The sequence below is a fragment of the Lolium rigidum genome, chromosome 7 (assembly GCF_022539505.1).
Source record: "Lolium rigidum isolate FL_2022 chromosome 7, APGP_CSIRO_Lrig_0.1, whole genome shotgun sequence".
Taxonomy (NCBI): Eukaryota; Viridiplantae; Streptophyta; class Magnoliopsida; order Poales; family Poaceae; genus Lolium; species Lolium rigidum.
This window is the reverse complement of record NC_061514.1, coordinates 177,595,396-177,615,228: the sequence shown is the minus strand read 5'-3', so window position 1 is coordinate 177,615,228 and position 19,833 is coordinate 177,595,396. Positions and strand designations below refer to the sequence as shown.

The 19,833-nt window shown below is 41.0% G+C and overlaps 1 pseudogene; it reads right to left on the bottom strand.

Annotated features, from left to right (window-relative positions):
* Positions 1 to 19,833, bottom strand: part of LOC124672320 — a 43,720-nt pseudogene that overhangs the window by 888 nt on the left and 22,999 nt on the right.

Here is a 19,833-nt window from a genome sequence, read left to right as displayed (position 1 = left end):
GTTCCGAAAACGCATAATAATGACATATAATGTGTATAAAACATGTGAGTGTCATCATAAAAGTAGCATGGAACATAAGAAATTATAGATACGTTTGAGACGTATCAAGCATCCCCAAGCTTAGTTCCTACTCGCCCTCGAGTAGGTAAACGATAACAAGGATAATTTCTGAAGTGACATGCTATCATAACTTTGATCAATACTATTGTAAAGCATATGAGATGAATGCAGCGATTCGAAGCAATGGTGAAGACAATGAATAAACAAATGAATCATATAGCAAAGACTTTTCATGAATAGTACTTTCAAGACAAGCATCAATAAGTCTTGCATAAGAGTTAATTCATAAAGCAATAAATTCAAAGTAAAGGCATTGAAGCAACACAAAGGAAGATATAAGTTTCAGCAGTTGCTTTCAACTTCAACATGTATATCTCATGGATAATTGTCAGCACAAAGTAATATAACAAGTGCAATAGGTAAACATGTAAGAATCAATGCACACAATTGATACAAGAGTTTGCTTCTAAGATAGAAAGAATAGGTAAACTGACTCAACAATAAAGTAGAAGATAGGCCCTTCGCAGAGGGAAGCATGAATTACTATATTTGTGCTAGAGCTTTTCATTTTGAAAACATAGAAACAATTTTGTCAACGGTAGTAATAAATCATATGTGTTATGTATAAGATATCCTATAAGTTGCAAGCCTCATGCATAGTATACCAATAGTGCTCGCACTTTGTCCTAATTAGCTTGGATTAACATGGATTATCATTGCATAGCATATGTTTCAACCAAGTGTCACAAAGGGGTACCTCTATGCCGCCTGTACAAAGGTCTAAGAAGAAAGCTCGCATTAGATTTCTCGCTTTTTGATTATTCTCAACTTAGACATCCATACCGGGACAACATAGACAACATATAATGGACTCCTCTTTAATGCATAAGCATTCAACAACAGATAAAATTCTCATAAGAGATTGAGGATTAATGTCCAAAATTGAAACTTCCACCATGATTCATGGCTTTAGTTAGCGGCCCAATGTTCTTCTCTAACAATATGCATACTCAAACCATTTGATCATGAAAATCGCCCTTACTTCAGACAAGACGAACATGCATAGCAACTCACATGATATTCAACAAAGGTGTAATAGTTGGTGGCGTCCCCAGAAACATGGTTACCGCTCAACAAGCAACTTATAAGAAATAAGATACATAGCTACATATTCTTCACCACAATAGTTTTTAAGGCTATTTTCCCATGAGCTATATATTGCAAAGACAAAGAATAGAATTTTAAAGGTAGCACTCAAGTAATTTACTTTGGAATGGCAGAGAAATACCATGTAGTAGGTAGTTATGGTGGACACAAATGACATAATTTTTGGCTCAAGGATTTGGATGCACGAGAAGAATTCCCTCTCAATACAAGGCTAGGCTAGCAAGGTTGTTTGAAGCAAACTCAAGTATAAAACGGTGCAGCAAAGCTTACATATGAACATATTGCAAGCATTATAAGACTTTACATCGTCTCCTTGTTGTTCAAACACCTTAACCAGAAAATATCTAGACTCTAGGGACCAATTATGCAAACCAAATTTTAACAAGCTCTATGTAGTTCTTCATTAATAGGTGCAAAGTACATGATGCAAGAGCTTAAACATGATATATATGAGCACAACAATTGCCAAGTATCAAATTATTCAAGACATTATACCATTTACCACATGCAGCATTTATTTTCTGTTTCCAACCATATAACAACGAACGAAGCAGTTTCAATCTTCGCCATGAACATTAAGAGTAAAGCTAAGAACACAAATGTTCATATGCAACAGTGGAGCGTGTCTCTCTCCCAAACAAGCATGTATTTATTCAGAGAATGAAAATAACAAAACGAAAATAAAAGCACACAGATGCTCCAAGTAAAGCACATAAGATGTGACGGAATAAAAATATAGTTTCACTAGAGGTGACCTGATAAGTTGTCGATGAAGAAGGGGATGCCTTGGGCTTCCCCAAGCTTAGATGCTTGAGTCTTCTTGAAATATGCAGGGATGAATGATATGTCTCCGACGTATCGATAATTTCTTATGTTCCATGCCACATTATTGATGATATCTACATGTTTTATGCATACTTTATGTCATATTTATGCGTTTTCCGGAACTAACCTATTGACGAGATGCCGAAGGGCCAGTTGCTGTTTTTGGTTTCAGAAATCCTAGTAAGGAAATATTCTCGGAATCGGACGAAATCAACGCCCAGCATCTTAGGATCACTCGAAGCTTCCAAAACACCCGAGAGAGGCCAGAGGGGGGCCACTGGGCCACCAGACGCCAGGGTGGCGCAGCCCAGGCCTTGGCCGCGCCCCCCTAGTGTGTCACCGCCTCGTCGACCCTCCGACTCCGCCTCTTCGCCTATATAAAGGTCCCTGACCTAAAACCTCGACACGAAAAAGCCACGGTATGAGAAACCTTCCAGAGCCGCCGCCATCGCGAAGCCAAGATCTGGGGGATAGGAGTCTCTGTTCCGGCACGCCGCCGGGACGGGGAAGTGCCCCCGGAAGGCTCCTCCATCAACACCACCGCCATCTTCATCAACGCTGTCTGTCTCCCATGAGGAGGGAGTAGTTCTCCATCGAGGCTAAGGGCTGTACCGGTAGCTATGTGGTTAATCTCTCTCCTATGTACTTCAATACAATAATCTCATGAGCTGCCTTACATGATTGAGATTCATATGAGTTTTGTATCACAATTTATCTGTGTGCTACTCTAGTGATGTTATTAAAGTAGTTTATTCCTCCTGCACGGTGTAATGGTGACAGTGTGTGCATCGTGTAGTACTTGGCGTAGGCTATGATTGTGATCTCTTGTAGATTATGAAGTTAACTATTGCTATGATGGTATTGATGTGATCTATGCCTCCTTTCGTAGTGTGAAGGTGACAGTGTGCATGCTATGTTAGTACTTGGTTTGGTTATGTTGATCTATCATGCACTCTAAGGTTATTTAAACATGAACATCGAATATTGTGGAGCTTGTTAACTCCGGCATTGAGGGTTCGTGTAATCCTACACAGTTAGTGGTGTTCATCATCCAACAAGAGAGTGTAGAGTCTAGCATTTATCTATTTATTCCGTTATGTGATCAATGTTGAGAGTGTCCACTAGTGAAAGTATGATCCCTAGGCCTTGTTCCTAAATATCGCTATCGTCTGCTTGTTTACTGTTTTACTGCATCTCTACTGTCCGCAATATTACCACCATCAACCACACGCCAGTCCTGGGCAAAGCACTTTTCTGGTGCCGTTGCTACTGCTTATATTTATTCATACCACCTTGATGACCCACAAGTATAGGGGATCGTAGCAGTCTTCGCGGGTAGTAAAACCCAATTTATTGATTCGACACAAGGGGAGACAAAGAATACTTGAAAGCCTTAACAGCGGAGTTGTCAATTCAGATGCACCTGGAAACAGACTTGCTCGCAAGAGTTTATCAGTAGTAACAGTTTTATAGCAGTAGCAGTAGTGAAATAACGATAGCGAGTAACGAGAGACAGCAGTAGTGATTTTAGTAAACAGCAGGATTAAAATACCGTAGGCACGGGGACGGATAACGGACGTTGCATGGATGAGAGAAACTCATGTAACAATCAAGCAGGGCATTTGCAGATAATAATAAAACGGTGTCTAAGTACAAAGCTATCAATAGGCATGTGTTCCAATTATAGTCGTACGTGCTCGCAATGAGAAACCTGCACAACATCTTTTGTCCTACCAGCCGGTGGCAGTCGGGCCTCAAGGGAATCTACTGGATATTAAGGTACTCCTTTTAATAGAGTACCGGAGCAAAGCATTAACACTCCGTGAACACATGTGATCCTCACATCACTACCATCCCCTCCGGTTGTCCCGATTTCTGTCACTTCGGGGCCATTGGTTCCGGACAGACGACATGTGTATACAACTTGCGGGTAAGACCATAAACAATGAATATCATGATGAAATAATAACATGTTCAGATCTGAGATCATGGCACTCGGGCCCTAGTGACAAGCATTAAGCATAACAAGTTGCAACAATATCATCAAAGTACCAATTACGGACACTAGGCACTATGCCCTAACAATCTTACACTATTACATGACCAATCTCATCCAATCCCTACCATCCCCTTCATCCTACAGCGGGGGAATTACTCACACATGGATGGGGGAAACATGGCTGGTTGATGAAGAGGCGTCGGTGGTGATGATGGCGATGATCTCCTCCAATTCCCCGTCCCGGCGGAGTGCCAGAACGGAGACTTCGGCTCCCGAGACGGAGTTTCGCGATGTGGCGGCGTTCTGGAGGGTTTCTGGCGACTTCGACTTCTCCCCGTGTGTTTTTAGGTCGAGGGCGATAAGTAGTCCGAAGGAGGGCGTTTGAGGCCGGCCGAGGGGGCCACACGCTAGGGCCGCGCGCCCCCCTCCTGGGCCGCGCGCCCCCCTCCTGGGCCGCGCCGCCCTAGGGTGTGGGGCCCTCGGGCCTCCACCTGACTTGCCCTTATGGCTCCGTGAGTCTTCTGGGAAAATAGGGCCTTCTGTATAAATTCCGAGGTTTTTCCTGAAAGTTGGATTTCTGCACAAAAACGAGACACCATAACAGTTCTGCTGAAAACAGCGTTAGTCCGTGTTAGTTGCATCCAAAATACACAAATTAGAGGCAAAACAATAGCAAAGTGTTCGGGAAAGTAGATACGTTTTGGACGTATCACACCTGTATTTCACTATCTCTTCGCCGAACTAGTGCACCTATTAGGTGTGTTGGGGACACAAGAGACTTCTTGCTTTGTGGTTGCAGGGTTGCATGAGAGGGATATCTTTGACCTCTTCCTCCCTGAGTTCGATGAACCTTGGGTGATCCACTTAAGGGAAACTTGCTGCTGTTCTACAAACCTCTCGCTCTTGGAGGACCAACACCGTCTACAAGAATAGAAGCACCCGTAGACATCAAGCACTTTTCTAGCGCCGTTGTCGGGGAGGAAAGGTAAAAGGTACTCACACTCCGGATCTCGGCTACTAAGCACTTTTCCAGGCACCGTTGTAAGTACTCGAAGCTATTTCCTTTAGATCCTGCAATTGCATCTTTTTGTTTCTTGTTTACACTAGTTTGGCATAATGGACAACAATGAGCTTCTTATTCTATTTCCTGATTTAAGACATGGATGGTTTGATGCGAAAATTAAAAAACCCATGGAACATATTAGTATGAACACTTTGAATACCATTGTTGCTAATGATATAGAAAGTTCTAAGCTTGGGGAAGCTGGTTCTGATGAGCATGATCTTTTTAGTCCCCCAAGCATTGAGGAGAAATTTTACTTTGATGATACTTTGCCTCCTATTTATGATGATTATAATGATAGTAGTATTTTAGTACCGCCTGTTATGGAGGATAAATTTGATTATGATTACAATATGCCTCCTATATTTGATGATGAGAATAATAATGATAGCTACTTTGTTGAATTTGCTCCCACTATTACCAATAAAATTGACTATGCTTATGTGGAGGGTAATGATACTTTTATGCATGTGAATAAAGATGTTTTATGTGATACTTATATTGTTGAGTTTGCTCATGATGCTACTTGGATATTATTATGAGAGAGGAAAATATGGTTGTAGAAATTTTCATGTTACTAAAACACCTCTCTATATGCTGAAATTTTTGAAGTTACACTTGTTTTATCTTTCTATGCTTGTTGCATCATGCTTCATGAATTTGTTTATTTACAAAATTCCTTTTCATAGGAAGCATGTTAGGCTTAAATGTGTTTTGAATTTGCCTCTTGATGCTCTCTTTTGCTTCAACTACTATTTCTTGCGAGTGCATCATTAAAACTGCTGAGCCCATCTTAATGGCTATAAAGAAAGCACTTCTTGGGAGATAACCCATGTGTTTATTTTACTACAGTAATTTTGTTTTTTATTTTGAGTCTTGGAAGTTGTTACTACTGTAGCAACCTCTCCTTATCTTAGTTTTATTGCATTTTTGTGCCAAGTAAAGTCTTTGATACTAAGGTTCATACTAGATTTGGATTACTGCGCAGAAACAGATTTCTTTGCTATCACGAATCTGGGCCTAATTCTCTGTAGGTAACTCGGAAAATTATGCCAATATACGTGAGTGATCCACTGATATGTACGCAACTTTCATTCAATTTGAGCATTTTCATCTGAGCAAGTCTGGTGCCTCAATAAAATTAGTCTTTACGAACTGTTCTGTTTTGACAGATTCTGCCTTTTATTTCGCATTGCCTGTTTTGATATGCTTGATGGATTTTTCGATTCCATTAACTTTCAGTAGCTTTGTGCAATGTCCGAAGTGTTAAGAATGATTATGTCACCTCTGAACATGTAAATTTTGATTATGCACTAACCCTCTAATGAGTTGTTTTGAGTTTGGTGTGGAGGAAGTTTTCAAGGATCAAGAGAGGAGGATGATACGATATGATCAAGGAGAGTGAAAGCTCTAAGCTTGGGGATGCCCCGGTGGTTCACCCCTGCATATTTTAAGAAGACTCAAGCGTCTAAGCTTGGGGATGCCCAAGGCATCCCCTTCTTCATCGACAACATTATCGGGTTCCTCCCCTGAAACTATATTTTTATTCCATCACATCTTATGTGCTTTGCTTGGAGCGTCGGTTTGTTTTTGTTTTTTTGTTTTGTTTGAATAAAATGGATCCTAGCATTCATTGTGTGGGAGAGAGACACGCTCCGCTGGTTCATATGAACACATGTGTTCTTAGCTCATAATGTTCATGGCGAAGGTTGAACTTCTTCGTTAATTGTTATATGGTTGGAAATGGGAAATGCTACATGTGGTAATTGATAAAATGTCTTGGATAATTTGATACTTGGAAATTGTTGTGCTCATGTTTAAGCTCTTGCATCATATACTTTGCACCCATTAATGAAGAAATACATAGAGCTTGCTAAAATTTGGTTTGCATAATTGGTCTCTCTAAGGTCTAGATAATTTCTAGTAAAGAGTTTGAACAACAAGGAAGACGGTGTAGAGTCTTATAATGTTTACAATATGTCTTTTATGTGAGTTTTGCTGCACCGGTTCATCCTTGTGTTTGTTTCAAATAACCTTGCTAGCCTAAGCCTTGTATCGAGAGGGAATACTTCTCATGCATCCATAATCCTTGAGCCAACCACTATGCCATTTGTGTCCACCATACCTACCTACTACATGGTATTTCTCCGCCATTCCAAAGTAAATTGCTTGAGTGCTACCTTTAAAATTTCTATCCTTTACCTTTGCAATATATAGCTCTTGGGACAAATAGCCTAAAAACTATTGTGGTATTGAATATGTACTTATTAACTTTATTTCTTATTAAGTTGCTTGTTGTGCGATAACCATGTTCCTCGGAACGCCATCAACTACTCTTTGTTGAATATCATGTGAGTTGCTATGCATGTCCGTCTTGTCTGAAGTAAGGGAGATTTACCACTCATTTAATGGTTAGAGCATGCATAATGTTAGAGAAGAACATTGGGCCGCTAACTAAAGCCATGATCCATGGTGGAAGTTTCAGTTTTGGACATATATCATCAATCTCATATGAGAACATTAATTGTTGCTACATGCTTATGCATTAAAGAGGAGTCCATTATCACGTTGTCTATGTTGTCCCGGTATGGATGTCTAAGTTGAGAATAATCAAAAGCGAGAAATCCAATGCGAGCTTTCTCCTTAGACCTTTGTACAGGCGGCATAGAGGTACCTCTTTGTGACACTTGGTTAAAACATGTGTATTGCGATGATAATCTCGGTAATCCAAGCTAATTAGGACAAGGTGCGGGCACTATTAGTATACTATGCATGAGGCTTGCAACTTGTAAGATATAATTTACATAATACATATACTTTATTACTACCGTTGACAAAATTGTTTCTTGTTTTCAAAACCAAAGCTCTAGCACAAATATAGCAATCAATGCTTCCCTCTGCAAAGGGCCTTTCTTTTACTTTTATGTTGAGTTAGTTTACCCATTCTTTCTATCTCAGAAGCAAACACTTGTGTGAACTGTGCATTGATTCCTACATACTTGCATATTGCACTTGTTATATTACTTTACATTGACAATATCCATGAGATATACATGTTATAAGTTGAAAGCAACCGTTGAAACTTAATCTTCCTTTGTGTTGCTTCAATACCTTTACTTTGATTTATTGCTTTATGAGTTAACTCTTATGCAAGACTTATTGATGCTTGTCTTGAAAGTACTATTCATGAAAAGTCTTTGCTACATGATTCATTTGTTTACTCATTATCTTCATCATTGCTTCGAATCGCTGCATTCATCTCATATGCTTACAATAGTATGATCAAGGTTATGATGGCATGTCACTCCCGAAATTATCTTTGTTATCGTTTACCTGCTCGGGACGAGCAGAAACTAAGCTTGGGGATGCTGATACGTCTCCGACGTATCGATAATTTCTTATGTTCCATGCCACATTATTGATGATATCTACATGTTTTATGCATACTTTATGTCATATTTATGCGTTTTCCGGAACTAACCTATTGACGAGATGCCGAAGGGCCGCTTGTTGTTTTCTGCTGTTTTTGGTTTCAGAAATCCTAGTAAGGAAATATTCTCGGAATCGGACGAAATCAACGCCCAACATCTTAGGATCACTCGAAGCTTCGGAACACCGAGAGAGGCCGGAGGGGGGCCACCGGGCCACCGGACGCCGAGGTGGCGCGGCCCGGAGCCTTGGCCGCGCCCCTAGTGTGTCACCGCCTCGTCGACCTTCCGACTCCGCCTCTTCGCCTATATAAAGGTCCCCGACCTAAAACCTCGACACGAAAAAGCCACGGTACGAGAAACCTTCCGGAGCCGCCGCCATCGCGAAGCCAAGATGCGGGGGACAGGAGTCTCTGTTCCGGCACGCCGCCGGGACGGGGAAGTGCCCCCGGAAGGTTCCTCCATCGACACCACCGCCATCTTCATCAACGCTGTTGTCTCCCATGAGGAGGGAGTAGTTCTCCATCGAGGCTAAGGGCTGTACCGGTAGCTATGTGGTTAATCTCTCTCCTATGTACTTCAATACAATAATCTCATGAGCTGCCTTACATGATTGAGATTCATATGAGTTTTGTATCACAATTTATCTGTGTACTACTCTAGTGATGTTATTAAAGTAGTTTATTCCTCCTGCACGGTGTAATGGTGATAGTGTGTGCATCGTGTAGTACTTGGCGTAGGCTATGATTGTGATCTCTTGTAGATTATGAAGTTAACTATTGCTATGATGGTATTGATGTGATCTATGCCTCCTTTCGTAGTGTGAAGGTGACAGTGTGCATGCTATGTTAGTACTTGGTTTGGTTATGTTGATCTGTCATGCACTCTAAGGTTATTTAAACATGAACATCGAATATTGTGGAGCTTGTTAACTCCGGCATTGAGGGTTCGTGTAATCCTACACAGTTAGTGGTGTTCGTCATCCAACAAGAGAGTGTAGAGTCTAGCATTTATCTATTTATTCTGTTATGTGATCAATGTTGAGAGTGTCCACTAGTGAAAGTATGATCCCTAGGCCTTGTTCCTAAATACTGCTATCGCTGCTTGTTTACTGTTTTACTGCATCTCTACTGTCCGCAATATTACCACCATCAACCACACGCCAGTCCTGGGCAAAGCACTTTTCTGGTGCCGTTGCTACTGCTTATATTTATTCATACCACATGTATTTCACTATCTCTTCGCCGAACTAGTGCACCTATTAGGTGTGTTGGGGACACAAGAGACTTCTTGCTTTGTGGTTGCAGGGTTGCATGAGAGGGATATCTTTGAACTCTTCCTCCCTGAGTTCGATAAACCTTGGGTGATCCACTTAAGGGAAACTTGCTGCTGTTCTACAAACCTCTGCTCTTGGAGGCCCAACACTGTCTACAAGAATAGAAGCACCCGTAGACATCAATGAACCACGGGGGCATCCCCAAGCTTAGACTTTTCACTCTTCTTGATCATATTGTATCCTCCTCCTCTCTTGACCCTTGAAAACTTCCTCCACACCAAACTCAAAACAAACTCATTAGAGGGTTAGTGCATAATAAAAAATTCACATATTCAGAGGTGACACAATCATTCTTAACACTTCTGGACATTGCCCAAAACTACTGAAAGTTAATGGAACAAAGAAATCCATCAAACATAGCAAAACAGGCAATGCGAAATAAAAGACAGAATCTGTCAAAACAGAACAGTCCGTAAAGACGAATTTTTTAGAGGCACTTAACTTGCTCAGATGAAAATGCTCAAATTGAATGAAAGTTGCGTACATATCGAGGATCACGCACGTAAATTGGCAGATTTTTCCGAGTTACCTACGAGAGAACCACTGCCCAAATTCGTGACAGCAAGAAATCTGTTTCTGCGCAGTAATCCAAATCTAGTATCAACCTTACTATCAAAGACTTTACTTGGCACAACAATGCAATAAAATAAAGATAAGGAGAGGTTGCTACAGTAGTAATGTGGTGACCCTGCATACCACTGCATGTTGTAGTATGCTAGTCGTTGATATAACATTCACGAAGTACCATTCCGCAAATATTACATCCCTCAGAGTAGTACAACAGAACATAGCAGGGTCCATAACTCATTCACTTATTATTACAAGCATCAAACATATATTGTCTTGGAGCTCCTCTTGGGTCCTAAGAAGGATACCCCTGGGTTCGAGGCGAACCCACCTTAACTTACAATACAGAAGTTTCACTAGGTTATACATTTATTACCACGAGCAGCTAAATACTAGGTGTTCCCACTGCTCGGCTACAACTATTACTTGGTGCTTCTAGGCTTGATCTCCACCGGAAGCCTCCCCGGTTCCGTAGACTATGAGATAGTCTACGCCTTCAATACCTCCTGAGAGGTCTGGTTTTTCATAGCCGATGATCTCGGCTCCTTCGAGGTTGTCGTAGTTCTCCTCCGGACGATTCGGACAATCTAAGCAAGGGATTTAAGAGTGGGATGAGTACGAGCGTACTCAACAAGTTCATTATAGGAAAGAGGTGTTTAATGCACTAGCTACGATATTAGACCAGAAAGTCTAATACCAATGCAAGTTTTGTTAAACATTTCTTCAAGAGATTGCTTTTATTTCAAAGAGCTATGTCCGTCAGCCTTCACCGGTTTACTAGAACTTCATGGAGCTCCTTTCCGGCTGCGTTCGCAGTTCCTCATCCCGGAACAGGGAGTGACAGGTCACAGTTCTTTACACTCTGCAGAGGTGTGTTGCTTTACCCATAAGAGATCTTAACCTTGGTGCCAACCGAGTCTAGTTCTCGTCCACACTTCCTTTGGTGTGAGGCCCGGTATAAGGTCTAGCCAATCATGTTCCTCCGCTACCTCGAACACCCACCCTTTGTTGCATGCCTCGACCCTGGGTCCACGCCGGTCCTATTATTCCTGTAGATTTCAAGGTGGATGATGGCGTGTATTTCACACGTTCGTTGGGAACCCCAAGAGGAAGGTATGATGCGCACAGCATCAAGTTTTCCCTCAGAAAGAAACCAAGGTTTATCGAACCAGGAGGAGCCAAGAAGCACGTTGAAGGTTGATGGCGGCGGGATGTAGTGCGGCGCAACACCAGATATTTCGGCGCCAATGTGGAACCTGCACAACACAACCAAAGTACTTTGCCCCAACGAAACAGTGAGGTTGTCAATCTCACCGGCTTGCTGTAACAAAGGATTAACCGTATTGTGTGGAAGATGATTGTTTGCAGAGAAAACGATAAAGCACAAGTATTGCAGCAGATTTGTATTTCGAGTATTAAAGAATGGACCGGGGTCCACAGTTCACTAGAGGTGTCTCTCCCATAAGATAAAAGCATGTTGGGTGAACAAATTACAGATCGGGCAATTGACAAATAGAGAGGGCATAACAATGCACATACATGTCATGATAAGTATAGTGAGATTTAATTGGGCATTACGACAAAGTACATAGACCGCCATCCAACCTGCATCTATGCCTAAAAAGTCCACCTTCGGGTTATCATCCGAACCCCTTCCGGTATTAAGTTGCAAAGCAACAGACAATTGCATTAAGTATGGTGCGTAATGTAATCAACAACTACATCCTCGGACATAGCATCAATGTTTTATCCCTAGTGGCAACAACACAACACAACCTTAGGGGTTTCCGTCACTCCCCAGTGTCAATGCGGGCATGAACCCACTATCGAGCATAAATACTCCCTCTTGGAGTTACTAGCATCAACTTGGCCAGAGCCTCTACTAATAACGGAGAGCATGCAAGATCATAAACAACACATAGGTAATAATTTGATAATTAACATAACATGGTATTCTCTATCCATCGGATCCCGACAAACACAACATATAGCATTACAGATAGATGATCTTGATCATGTTAGGCAGCTCACAAGATCCAACAATGAAGCACAATGAGGAGAAGACAACCATCTAGCTACTGCTATGGACCCATAGTCCAGGGATGAACTACTCACTCATCACTCCGGAGGCGACCATGGCGGTGTAGAGTCCTCCGGGAGATGAATCCCCTCTCCGGCAGGGTGCCGGAGGAGATCTCCAGAATCCCCCGAGATGGGATTGGCGGCGGCGGCGTCTCAGTAAGGTTTTCCGTATCGTGGGTTTTCGCATCAGGGGTTTCGCGACGGAGGCTTTAAGTAGGCGGAAGGGCAACGTGGGGGGCCACACGAGGGCCCCACACCACAGGTCGGCGCGGCCAAGACCTGGGCCGCGCCGCCCTATGGTGGCGGCCCCTCGTGGCCCCACTTCGACTCCTCTTCGGTCTTCCGGAAGCTTCGTGGCAAAATAGGACCCCGGGTTTTGATTTCGTCCAATTCCGAGAATATTTCGTTACTAGGATTTCTGAAACAAAAAACAACGAGAAAACAGCAATCGGCTCTTCGGCATCTTGTTAATAGGTTAGTTCCGGAAAATGCACGAATATGACATAAAGTGTGCATAAAACATGTAGATATCATCAATAATGTGGCATGGAACACAAGAAATTATCGATACGTTGGAGACGTATCACTTAGTTCTGCTCGTCCCGAGCAGGTAAAACGATAACAAAGATAATTTCTGAAGTGACATGCCATCATAACTTTGATCATACTATTTGTAAACATATGTAATGAATGCAGCGATCAAAACAATGGTAATGACATGAGTAAACAAGTGAATCATAAAGCAAAGACTTTTCATGAATAGTACTTCAAGACAAGCATCAATAAGTCTTGCATAAGAGTTAACTCATAAAGCAATAAATCAAAGTAAAGGTATTGAAGCAACACAAAGGAAGATTAAGTTTCAGCGGTTGCTTTCAACTTGTAACATGTATATCTCATGGATAATTGTCAACATAGAGTAATATAACAAGTGCAATATGCAAGTATGTAGGAATCAATGCACAGTTCACACAAGTGTTTGCTTCTTGAGGTGGAGAGAGATAGGTGAACTGACTCAACATAAAAGTAAAAAGAATGGTCCTTCAAAGAGGAAAGCATCGATTGCTATATTTGTGCTAGAGCTTTTATTTTGAAAACATGAAACAATTTTGTCAACGGTAGTAATAAAGCATATGAGTTATGAAAATTATATCCTACAAGTTGCAAGTCTCATGCATAGTATACTAATAGTGCCCACACCTTGTCCTAATTAGCTTGGACTACCGGATCATTGCAATACACATGTTTTAACCAAGTGTCACAATGGGGTACCTCCATGCCGCCTGTACAAAGGTCTAAGGAGAAAGCTCGCATTTTGGATTTCTCGCTTTTGATTATTCTCAACTTAGACATCCATACCGGGACAACATGGACAACAGATAATGGACTCCTCTTTAATGCATAAGCATGTGGCAACAATTAATATTCTCATATGAGATTGAGGATATATGTCCAAAACTGAAACTTCCACCATGAATCATGGCTTTAGTTAGCGGCCCAATGTTCTTCTCTAACAATATGCATGCTCCAACCATTAAGGTGATAGATCTCTCTTACTTCAAACAAGACGGACATGCATAGCAACTCACATGATATTCAACAAAGAATAGTTGATGGCGTCCCCAGAAGCATGGTTATCGCACAACAAGCAACTTAATAAGAGATAAAGTGCATAAGTACATATTCAATACCACAATAGTTTTTATGATATTTGTCCCATGAGCTATATATTGCAAAGGTGAATGATGGAATTTTAAAGGTAGCACTCAAGCAATTTACTTTGGAATGGCGGATAAATACCATGTAGTAGGTAGGTATGGTGGACACAAATGGCATAGTGGTTGGCTCAAGGATTTTGGATGCATGAGAAGTATTCCCTCTCGATACAAGGTTTAGGCTAGCAAGGTTATTTGAAACAAACACAAGGATGAACGGTGCAGCAAAACTCACATAAAATACATATTGTAAACATTATAAGACTCTACACCGTCTTCCTTGTTGTTCAAAACTCAATACTAGATATTATCTAGACTCTAGAGAAACCAAATATGCAAACCAAATTAGCAAGCTCTAAGTGTTTCTTCATTAATGGGTGCAAAGTATATGATGCAAGAGCGTAAACATGAGCACAACAATTTCCAAGTATCAAATTATCCAAGACATTTTAGAGTTAGTACATGTAGTATTTTCCAATTCCAACCATATAACAATTTAACGAAGAAGAAACTTTGCCATGAATACTATGAGTAGAGCCTAAGGACATACTTGTCCATATGCTACGACGGAGCGTGTCTCTCTCCCACAAAGTGAATGCTAGGATCTATTTTATTCAAACAAAACAAAAAACAAAAACAAACCGACGCTCCAAGCAAAGTGCATAAGATGTGACGGAATAAAAATATAGTTTCGGGGGAGGAACTCCGATAATGTTGTCGATGAAGAAGGGGATGCCTTGGGCATCCCCAAGCTTAGACGCTTGAGTCTTCTTAGAATATGCAGGGTTGAACCACCGGGGCATCCCCAAGCTTAGAGCTTTCACTCTCCTTGATCATATTGTATCATACTCCTCTCTTGATCCTTGAAAACTTCCTCCACACCAAACTCGAAACAACTCATTAGAGGGTTAGTGCACAATAAAAATTAACATGTTAAGAGGTGACACAATCATTCTTAAAACTTCTGGACATTGCATAAAGCTACTGGACATTAATGGATCAAAGAAATTCATCCAACATAGCAAAAGAGGCAATGCGAAATAAAAGGCAGAATCTGTCAAAACAGAACAGTCCGTAAATATGGATTTTATTAGGGCACCAGACTTGCTCAAATGAAAATGCCCAAATTTAATGAAAGTTGCGTACATATCTGAGGATCACTCACGTAAATTGGCTTAATTTTCTGAGTTACCTACAGAGAATTAGACCCATATTCGTGACAAGAAAGAAATCCGTTTACGCGCAGTAATCCAAATCTAGTATTTACTTTACTATCAAAGACTTTACTTGGCGCAACAAAACTCAAAACTAAGATAAGGAGAGGTTGCTACAGTAGTAAACAACTTCCAAGACTCAAATATAAAACAAAAATACTGTAGTAAAAACATGGGTTGTCTCCCATAAGCGCTTTTCTTAACGCCTTTCAGCTAGGCGCAGAAAGTGTGTATCAAGTAACATCAAGAGATGAAACATCAACATCATAATTTGTTCTAATAATAGAATCATAAGGTAACTTCATTATCTTTCTAGGGAAGTGTTACATACCTTTCTTGAGAGGAAATTGATATTTAATATTACCTTCCTTCATATCAATAGTAGCACCAACGGTTCGAAGAAAAGGTCTTCCCAATATAATGGGACAAGATGCATTGCATTCAATATCCAAGACAACAAAATCAACGGGGACAAGGTTATTGTTAACCATAATATGAACATTATCAACTTTCCCCAAAGGTTTCTTTTTAGCATTATCAGCGAGATTAACATCCAAATAACAATTTTTCAATGGTGGCAAGTCAAGCATATCATAGACTTTTTTAGGCATAACGAAATACTTGCACCAAGATCACATAAAGCATTACAATCAAAATCTTTGACTCTCATTTTAATGATGGGCTCCCAACCATCCTCTAGCTTTCTAGGAATAGAAGTTTCAAGTTTTAGTTTTTCTTCTCTAGCTTTTATGAGAGCATTTGTAATATGTTTTGTGAAAGCCAAGTTTACAGACGCTAGCATTGGGACTCTTAGCAAGTTTTTGTAAGAACTTTATAACTTCAGAGATGTGGCAATCATCAAAATCTAAATCATTACAATCTAAGGCAATGGGATTATCATCCCCAAGGTTGGAAAAAATTTCAGCAGCTTTATCACAAGCGAGCTTCAGCAGCTTTAGCAAGTTTCAGGTATTTTTGCGCGCTTTGCACTAGGAGTAGAAACATTGCCAACACCAATTATTTTACCATTGATAGTAGGAGGTGCAGCAACATGTGAATCATTAGCATTGCTAGTGGTGGTAATAGTCCAAACTTTAGCTACATTTTCCTTTTTAACTAGTTTTTCATTTTCTTCTCTATCACACCTAGCACGCAGTTCAGCCATTAATCTTATATTCTCATTAATTCTAACTTGGATGGCATTTGCTGTAGTAACAATTTTATTTTCAATATCCCTATTATGCATTACTTTTGATTTCAAAAGATCAACATCAGAGGCAAGACTATCAACTCTAGAAGCAAGAATATCAATTTTATTGAGCTTTTCCTTAACAGATTTGTTAAAGGCAATTTGTGTACTAATAAATTCTTTAAGCATAGCTTCAAGTCCAGGGGGTGTATTCCTATTATTGTTGTAAGAATTCCCATAAGAATTAGCATAACCGTTACCATTATTATAAGGATATGGCCTATAGTATTACTAGAATTGTTTCGATAAGCATTGTTGTTGAAATTATTATTTTTAATGAAGTTTACATCAACATGTTCTTATTGGGCAACCAATGAAGCTAACGGAACATTATTAGGATCAACATTAGTCCTATCATTCACAAGCATAGACATAATAGCATCAACCTTATCATTCAAGGAAGAGGATTCTTCAACAGAATTTACCTTCTTACCTTGTGGAGCTCTTTCCGTGTGCCATTCAGAGTAATTAACCATCATATTATCAAGAAGCTTTGTTGCTTCACCAAGAGTGATGTACATAAAGTTACCTCCAGCAGCTGAATCCAATAAATTCCGCGAAGAAAAATTTAGTCCTGCATAGAAGGTTTGGATGATCATCCAAGTAGTCAGTCCATGGGTTGGGCAATTTTTAACCGAAGATTTCATTCTTTCCCAAGCTTGAGCAACATGTTCATTATCCAATTGTTTAAAATTCATTATGCTACTCCTCAAAGATATAGTTTTAGCAGGGGGATAATATCTACCAATAAAAGCATCCTTGCATTTAGTCCATGAATCAATACTATTCTTAGGCAGAGATAGCAACCAATCTTTAGCTCTTCCTCTTAATGAGAAAGGAAACAATTTTAATTTTATAATGTCACCATCTACATCTTTATACTTTTGCATTTCACATAGTTCAACAAAATTATTGAGATGGGCAGCAACATCATCGAACTAACACCTGAAAATTGCTCTCGCATAACAAGATTCGAGTAAAGCGAGTTTAATTTCAAAGAATTCCACTGTAGTAGCAGGTGGAGCAATAGGTGTGCATAAGAAATCATTATTATTTGTGCTAGTGAAGTCACACAACTTAGTATTTTCAGGGGTGGCCATTTTAGCAGTAGTAAATAAAGCAAACTAGATAAAGTAAATGCAAGTAAACTAATTTTTTTGTGTTTTTAATATATAGCAAACAAGACAGTAAATAAAGTAAAGCTAGCAACTAATTTTTTTGTGTTTTGATATAAGTGCAGCAAACAAAGTAGTAAATAAAATAAAGCAAGACAAAAACAAAGTAAAGAGATTGGGAAGTGGAGACTCCCTTGCAGCGTGTCTTGATCTCACCGGCAACGGCGCCTTGAAAATATGCTTGATGGCGTGTATTTCACACGTTCGTTGGGAACCCCAAGAGGAAGGTATGATGCGCACAAGCAACAAGTTTTCCCTCGAAAGAAACCAAGGTTTATCGAACCAGGAGGAGCCAAGAAGCACGTTGAAGGTTGATGGCGGCGGGATGTAGTGCGGCGCAACACCGTAGATTCCGGCGCCAACGTGGAACCCGCACAACACAACCAAAGTACTTTGCCCCAACGAAACAAGTTGAGGTTGTCAATCTCACCGGCTTGCTGTAACAAAGGATTAACCGTATTGTGTGGAAGATGATTGTTTGCAGAGAAAACAAGAAAAGCACAAGTATTGCAACGGATTTGTATTTCAAGATTAAAGAATGGACCGGGGTCCACAACTCACTAGAGGTGTCTCTCCCATAAGATAAAAGCATGTTGGGTGAACAAATTACAGCCGGGCAATTGACAAATAGAGAGGGCATAACAATGCACATACATGTCATGATAAGTATAGTGAGATTTAATTGGGCATTACGACAAAGTACATAGACCGCCATCCAACTGCATCTATGCCTAAAAAGTCCACCTTCGTGTTATCATCCGAACCCCTTCCAAGCATTAAGTTGCAAAGCAACGTACAATTGCATTAAGTATGGTGCGTAATGTAATCAACAACTACATCCTCGGACATAGCATCAATGTTTTATCCCTAGTGGCAACAACACAACACAACCTTAGGGGTTTCGTCACTCCCCGGTGTCAATGCAGCATCAACCCACTATCGAGCATAAATACTCCCTCTTGGAGTTACTAGCATCAACTTGGCCGGAGCCTCTACTAATAACGGAGAGCATGCAAGATCATAAACAACACATAGGTAATAACTTGATAATTAACATAACATGGTATTCTCTATCCATCGGATCCCGACAAACACAACATATAGCATTACAGTATAGATGATCTTGATCATGTTAGGCAGCTCACAAGATCCAACAATGAAGCACAATGAGGAGAAGACAACCATCTAGCTACCGCTATGGACCCATAGTCCAGGGGTGAACTACTCACTCATCACTCCGGAGGCGACCATGGCGGTGTAGAGTCCTCCGGGAGATGAATCCCCTCTCCGGCAGGGTGCCGGAGGAGATCTCCGTAATCCCCCGAGATGGGATTGGCGGCGGCGGCGTCTCGGCAAGGTTTTCCGTATCGTGGTTTTTCCCATCGTGGGTTTCGCGACGGAGGCTTTAAGTAGGCGGAAGGGCAACGTGGGGGCCACACGAGGGCCCCACACCACAGGTCGGCGCAGCCAAGACCTGGGCCGCGCCGCCCTATGGTGGCGGCCCCTCGTGGCCCCACTTCGACTCCTCTTCGGTCTTCCGGAAGCTTCGTGGCAGAATAGGACCCTGGGTTTTGATTTCGTCCAATTCCGAGAATATTTCGTTACTAGGATTTCTGAAACCAAAAACAACAGAAAACAACAACTGGCTCTTCGGCATCTTGTTAATAGGTTAGTTCCGTAAAATGCACGAATATGACATAAAGTGTGCATAAAACATGTAGATATCATCAATAATGTGGCATGGAACATAAGAAATTATCGATACATCGGAGACGTATCGTTGGACCCCGACCACGACGACAGTCGTCGGGCTCTACCATACACTCCTACGCCGGTAGCCGCAACCCATCATAGACCGCAATACCGTGGGGACTTAGGACTCCCCAGCCTCACCGCTTGCTCCTTCGGGCGACAAGTGTACTACGGACTATGCCGTGGGGACTTAGGACTCCC